This window comes from Schistocerca nitens, chromosome 2 (genome assembly GCF_023898315.1).
Source record: "Schistocerca nitens isolate TAMUIC-IGC-003100 chromosome 2, iqSchNite1.1, whole genome shotgun sequence".
NCBI classification, from domain to species: domain Eukaryota; kingdom Metazoa; phylum Arthropoda; class Insecta; order Orthoptera; family Acrididae; genus Schistocerca; species Schistocerca nitens.
In genome coordinates, this window is record NC_064615.1 from 205336391 (window position 1) to 205342852 (window position 6462).

At 41.0% G+C, this 6462-nt stretch overlaps 1 non-coding gene across 1 annotated transcript; it reads right to left on the bottom strand.

Annotated features, from left to right (window-relative positions):
• Window positions 1-1168: 1168 nt before the first annotated feature.
• Window positions 1169-1243, bottom strand: Trnas-cga (transfer RNA serine (anticodon CGA)). Its single transcript has one exon. It is a non-coding gene; the product is annotated as a tRNA-Ser (tRNA).
• Between the last annotated feature and the right edge of the window lie 5219 nt (window positions 1244-6462).

Consider the following 6462-nt stretch of genomic DNA (forward strand, 5'->3'; position numbering starts at 1 on the left):
CTAATACACCTTGGTAGGTGTTTTAACAAGTCAGCATGCGACAGTTACACTTTAAATATAAGTAGTAGTTCATGGCTGTAACAAGAAAACAATGTCAGAAAGTAAAAAAAAAAAATCTGTGCTTCATAAAAGACATTAATACTTATTGGATAGAAATGATAAAATAAAATTACTTTAAAATCTGTGAGCAAGCCAGCTTCGAATGTGTAATCAGATAAAACAATAGTTGAACATGAAGTAGGTCACTGTAAATCATTTAACAGAAGAGCTATACAATCACAAAACAGTTTTTCAGTGTGAGCTGATCACTCAGCAAATTCTTGGAGTGAAAGTGGGAATGTTTATTACTTTCAACATCTTCTAGAAGGTTCATTTTGAACCCTTTGTTGACTATATGTAAAATTTCCATATAGAGGGGTTAGTCCATTTTTCAGTTTTAAAATGTTCTGTAAAAGTTGCTGTATAAAAATTCTCACCATCTTTGTTGAGTAAGTGTTTGTGAAAGTGAGTTTTAAAAGCCCTCTCTGTTAGTCCTATATAAAAGCTCAGGCACACGTTGCACTGATTTTTATGCTTCCCAGATGTGAGATACTTGTCTTGTTAAATATAAGAAGATGCTTAATGACATTATTCATGGTAAATGCCACACTGAGGTCATATTTACTGTTAAGAATAAGAAAATTTGAACAGTTTATCTTCCTTTGTTTAGCTCCCTTTACATAGCAATGATGTTATCTTTTATATGTCTTTTGCCTAACCTTGGTCCATGGATAATGTCCATTTAAATGCTGTCATCAGTCATTCTATGTGGTTTTATAAGGTTTAATTAATACTTGTGCTTCAGCTGTTGTAGGCTTTATTACAGTTTATATATATGTTATATATACACCAGTGCTCCCATTTTGTATATAGGCATGTTCAAGGCCCTTCATGGCACCAGTACGTTGATTGACTTTCATCTTACTTGTATATTTGTTCTTAACATACCTGCTCTACTTTTTTCCAATCCTTTGTAGAACACTACCATCCGATTCTTATTTTGACTTTAGTTTACCAATGATCTGAACCTGTTTCAGTTCTCAGGATGATAGTTTAAACTCCAGAATGAGATTTTCACTCTGCAGCGGAGTGTGCGCTTATATGAAACTTCCTGGCAGATTAAAACTGTGTGCCGGGCCGAGGCTCGAACTCGGGACCTTTGCCTTTCGCGGGCAAGTGCTCTACCAACTGAGCTACCCAAGCACGACTCACGCCCTGTCCTCGCAGCTTTACATCTGCCAGTACCTCATCTCCTACCTTCCAAACTTTACAGAAGCTCTCCTGCGAACCTTGCAGAACTAGCACTCCTGAAAGATAGGATATTGCGGAAACATGGCTTAGCCACAGCCTGGGGGATGTTTCCAGAATGAGATTTTCACTCTGCAGCGGAGTGTGCACTGATATGAAACTTCTTGTTGTGGCGTAACAAGACAGCTACGCCACACTGAAGTAGCCGAAAGGCACGCGTTACTGACGCAGGCTAGAGATAAGTCTGAAACAGGATACGTAATGAATGCTATAAAGAAAAGTACGTAGCTGCTATAATACTTAACTTTAATCCATCATTTGTATACAGCATTCTTGATGATACAAGTGAGGCTCTTTAGATTCATGAAGTAACTAATGGCGCCTTGCTAGGTCGTAGCCATGGACTTTGCTGAAGGCTATTCTAACTGTCTCTCGGCAAATGAGAGAAAGGCTTCCTCAGTGTAGTCGCTAGCAAAGTCGTCGTACAACTGGGGCGAGTGCTAGTCCGTCTCTCTAGACCTGCCGTGTGGTGGCGCTCGGTCTGATCACTGACAGTGGCGACACGCGGGTCCGACATGTACCAATGGACCGCGGCCGATTTAAAGCTACCACCTGGCAAGTGTGGTGTCTGGCGGTGACACCACACTTCTTGGCAGATTAAAACTGTGTGCCGGGCCGGGACTCGAACTCGGATCCTTTGCCTTTTGCTGGCCAAGTGTTCTACCAACTGAGGACGGGGCGTGAGTCGTGCTTGGATAGCTCAGTTGGTAGAGCACTTGCCTGTGAAAGGCAAAGGTCCTGAGTTCGGGTCTCAGTCCGGCACATAGTTTTAATCTGCCAGGAAGTTTCATATCAGTACACACTCCACTGCAGAGTGAAAATCTCATTCTGGAAACATCCCCCAGGCTGTGGCTAAGCCGTGTCTCCGCAATATCCTTTCTTTCAAGAGTACTAATTCTGCAAGGTTTGCAGGAGAGCTTCTGTAAAGTTTGGAAGGTAGGAGACGAGGTACTGGCAGAAGTAAAGCTGTGAGGACAGGGAGTGAGTCATGCTTGGGTAGCTCAGTTGGTAGAGCACTTGCCCGCGAAAGGCAAAAGTACCGAGTTCGATTCTAAGTCCGGCACACAGTTTTAATCTGCCAGGAAGTTTCAGTCTGAGGGTTCCTATGTGAATAAGCTCATAGACATAGTGACATGATTGATTGAACCAATAAAAATGTCTAACCATAACATGACTACAGAAAATACTACTCGAGTATTTCTCTAGCAAAATATTTGCTTGAAAGTGGATGACATTCCTAGGAACACTTAAAACAAATAGAAAAGAGATACCTCCAGAATTTGTAAATGATCCTACTCATCAAGTAGGATTGTCACTAGTTGGTTTTCAGTATGACATGTCCTTCATAACTTTTGTAACTGAAAGGAAAAAAAGCTGTAATTCTCTTGTCGACTTGGAACGATACTGCTGAAATTGACCCAGAATCATGTAAGCCTCTAATACAGTACTTCATTATAATAGAACAAAAGGATGTGTGGACTCAGTGGATCAGATGTGTTCTACACTGACCACAGCTAGGAAAACAAGATGATGTCCTATGGTGGTTTTATTCAGGGAACTCAGTATTGCCAGAATTAGCTCATAGAAAATTTATTTATTTTTATTTGGTCTTGTGACATGTTGTGTAGATACAGGACAAGTCAAAATATAATGCAGAGATAATCATTACAAATTTTTCACATAAGGACAACACAGAAATTATACACAATTTCACATTCAATATAAGTAACATTTACCACATATATAACTGATGTCTGAAAACATGTATACATAAAGACAATAGAAATTAATAATGATTACACATTCAGTCTTAGTAATGTTTACTACATATGTAGTTGACATCTGACAAATGATTCCTATAAACATTATGGTCAGACATATGATCACATAAATACAGTTTACTATACATGTTTGATATTTTATGTTTTTCAGATAGAGGAATTTGCTGTGATAAGTATTTTTGCATTGAAGTAGGACACTGTGTTACACGTCATTAGCTGAGAAATTCACTAACAGAGTAAAAATTGTGGTTCATCAGAAACAGGTTTAGGTCTTTATTTGAACAAGCTTGCCAGAAGGTTCTTATACAATGGTGTTACACTCTGTAAGACACTTTTCTGGTAGGCAGATGTTCTGACATGAGAGTACGAATATTATTGCAATTTTTTGTTTCATGGTTATGTACAGAGCTGGTTTCTTATACACACTGGGAATTTATATTCTCTTACGAAGACATTGCTTCACATGTGTGGAAAAGAGAATGACATGAATCTTGTCTCTTTTGGTTGCAGATGATTCTAATAGCTCATTTTTGTGTTTTGAATATAGTTTGGCTACATGGTGAATTCCTCCAGAATATGATTCCATATCTGAATGTTGATTGGAAATGTGCATGATATACCTGCACTACTGTTTCCCTGTTGCAGCTCGAGTTCAATATCCACAGCCTACACCAAATAGATGATAGTTTGCCTTTCAGAGACTGAATATTCCATTTGAGATCATCCTGAAGATGTATTCCCAAAAATTTCAAATAATTGGTTTTAATCTTTCATTGTTTATTTTCAAGTGGTGGTCATTTTGTTCCTTTTTATAGGATGTATGAAAGTTCATGGCTACGATTTTTTCAGTGTTTATAATGAGCTTATTTCTATTAAACCTCACTGACAGTTGCATCAATTTCCTATCTGCTGATGACTGAAGGCCATTTTTATTTGATCCTGTTATCAAAATGCTAATGTTATCTGCAAACAGTGTTCTCTTTTGGATGAACAGAGTCATTCAGATCATCTATATACAGAAGGAAGAGGATTGGACGTAATATGGATGCTTCTGTCACACCATATTTGATGAAAGTTTTCCCTAATGAGTATGTTGTTGTTCTTATGATGTTACCAGTTTGTATGTCATGTTTAAGAATAAAATTCATTTGGGTTACGTCTAATACCCTTACTTTCTGTTTTATGTGGTATGAGAGCATGATCTATAATGTCGAATGCTTAGGTAAGTCCAGAAATATTCCAATAGCTATTTCTTTTTGGTCTGTGGCTCTCAGCATTTCATTTACATACTTATAGACAGCTGCAGCCTTAGATCTAGATTTCTGGAAGCCATGCTGATGGTTCAATAGTAATTTGTTTGTAACTTTTAGGAGTCTATTGTGAAAGAGTTTCTTGAAGGCCTTTGAGAAGCCACTAAGCTGTGCTACAGGCCTATAATTGTAATATTGTCTGTGACTCCCTTTTTGTCCAACAGTGTGACCTTAGTGACCTTCAGAAGATTGGAAAATGTACTGGTTGAAAAGTAGTGATTAATAACAAATGTCAGAGTATCAACAATATACTTCCCTGTTTGTTTTGTAATGCACTGTAGAATATCATCAATACCATATGAAAGTTGCATTTGTGAGCTCATTGTCAATATGATCTCATCTTTTGTGACCTGTTTGAGAAACATTGATGCTTTTGGAGATCTTCCATTCTCAAAGCAGTGTGTATTCAGATACTTGTCCACTTTCCAGATTTAGGTTAATACTTTTACAACTGGCATGGCATTTGTTTCAGACCTGATAATGTTCAATGTGACCCGTGTCTTGGTTTTTGATTTGGATATATGAGGGTCACTGCAAAAGTCATGGCAACTATTTTTTGTCTCAAAAATGGCTGTTGTTGTTGTTGTGGTCTTCAGTCCTCAGACTGGTTTGATGCAGCTCTCCATGCTACTCTGTCCTGTGCAAGCTGCTTCATCTCCCAGTAAGTACTGCAGTCTACATCCTTCTAAATCTGCTTAGTGTATTCACCTCTTGGTCTCCCTCTACGATTTTTACCCTCCAAGCTGCCCTCCAATACTAAATTGGTGATCCCTTGATACCTCAGAACATGTCCTACCAACCGATCCCTTCATCTAGTCAAGTTGTGCCACAAACTCCTCTTCTCCCCAATTCTATTCAGTACCTCCTCATTAGTTATGTGATCTACCCATCTAATCTCCAGCAATCTTCTATAGCACCACATGTCGAAAGCTTGTATTCTCTTCTTGTCTGAACTATTTATCGCCCATGTTTCACTTCCATACATGGCTACACTCCATACAAATACTCTCAGAAACGACTTCCTGACACTTAAATCTATACTTGCTGCTAACAAATTTCTCTTCTTCAGAAATGCTTTCCTTGCCATTGCCTCCCCCTGCGGGTTCGGGGGTAAGAATAGGCCCGCGGTATTCCTGCCTGTCGTAAGAGGCGACTAAAAGGAGTCTCAAACGTTTCGGCCTTAATGTGATGGTCCCCATACGGGTTTGACCTCCATTTTTCCAAATTCCACAGAAGTACGAGCCTTTTGGGGAAGGACACCTTACGTGGAGCACCATCAGTCCTCTGTGCCCTACGGCCTTGGCACTCTTGATCGTCTTGGCGTCGTCACTGCACCTTCCATCCGTCATTTTGTGCATACCCACCTGATGGATTGTGTACGTAACGCCCTTAGTGCGCCACCATCTGCACCCACGATCACTATGGACTACCCATGGCACCCAAAATCCAGCACGGTAGCCAGCCCGTTGTGGTGGGGTCGTCATGTACCCTCTAGGTTGTAGCCCCCTGACAACACAGGGATCGTACTGCCGATGCCTGAGCTGACACCTCCCCACGTAAGCCAAGGAGTCGATGCTCGTCTCTCTGGGGCATCAGGACTCCCGGCAACGGCCATCCTGCCAGGTGGCCTTTGCTGTGGCTGGGTGGCGCCCGTGGGGAGCGCCCCTGGTCGGAGTGGGTGGCATCGGGGTGGATGCCCCGCAATGAAGCGGGTGAAATCTCAATCTGGTGGTCGCCCGACCGCCAATGTCTCTAAGCGTGGTAAGACAGACTTTAATGCTGTGACGTATAACCCGAAATCGTTCCCTTCCCTAGCCACACCATGGGAGGAACGTCGGGCTGCAGACAGACAGGAGCCGTATTCGCCACGATACCTTGTATGCAGCAGAACTGATGGGGATTCGTTTTTGGGAACTAAGCCTCTTTTCTTTGTGCACAATCTCGAAGATAAGTTCGGGGACGTGGCGTCTCTTTCCAAAATGAGGAGCGGGGCCATTCTGATACAAGCAGCTTCATCTGCACAG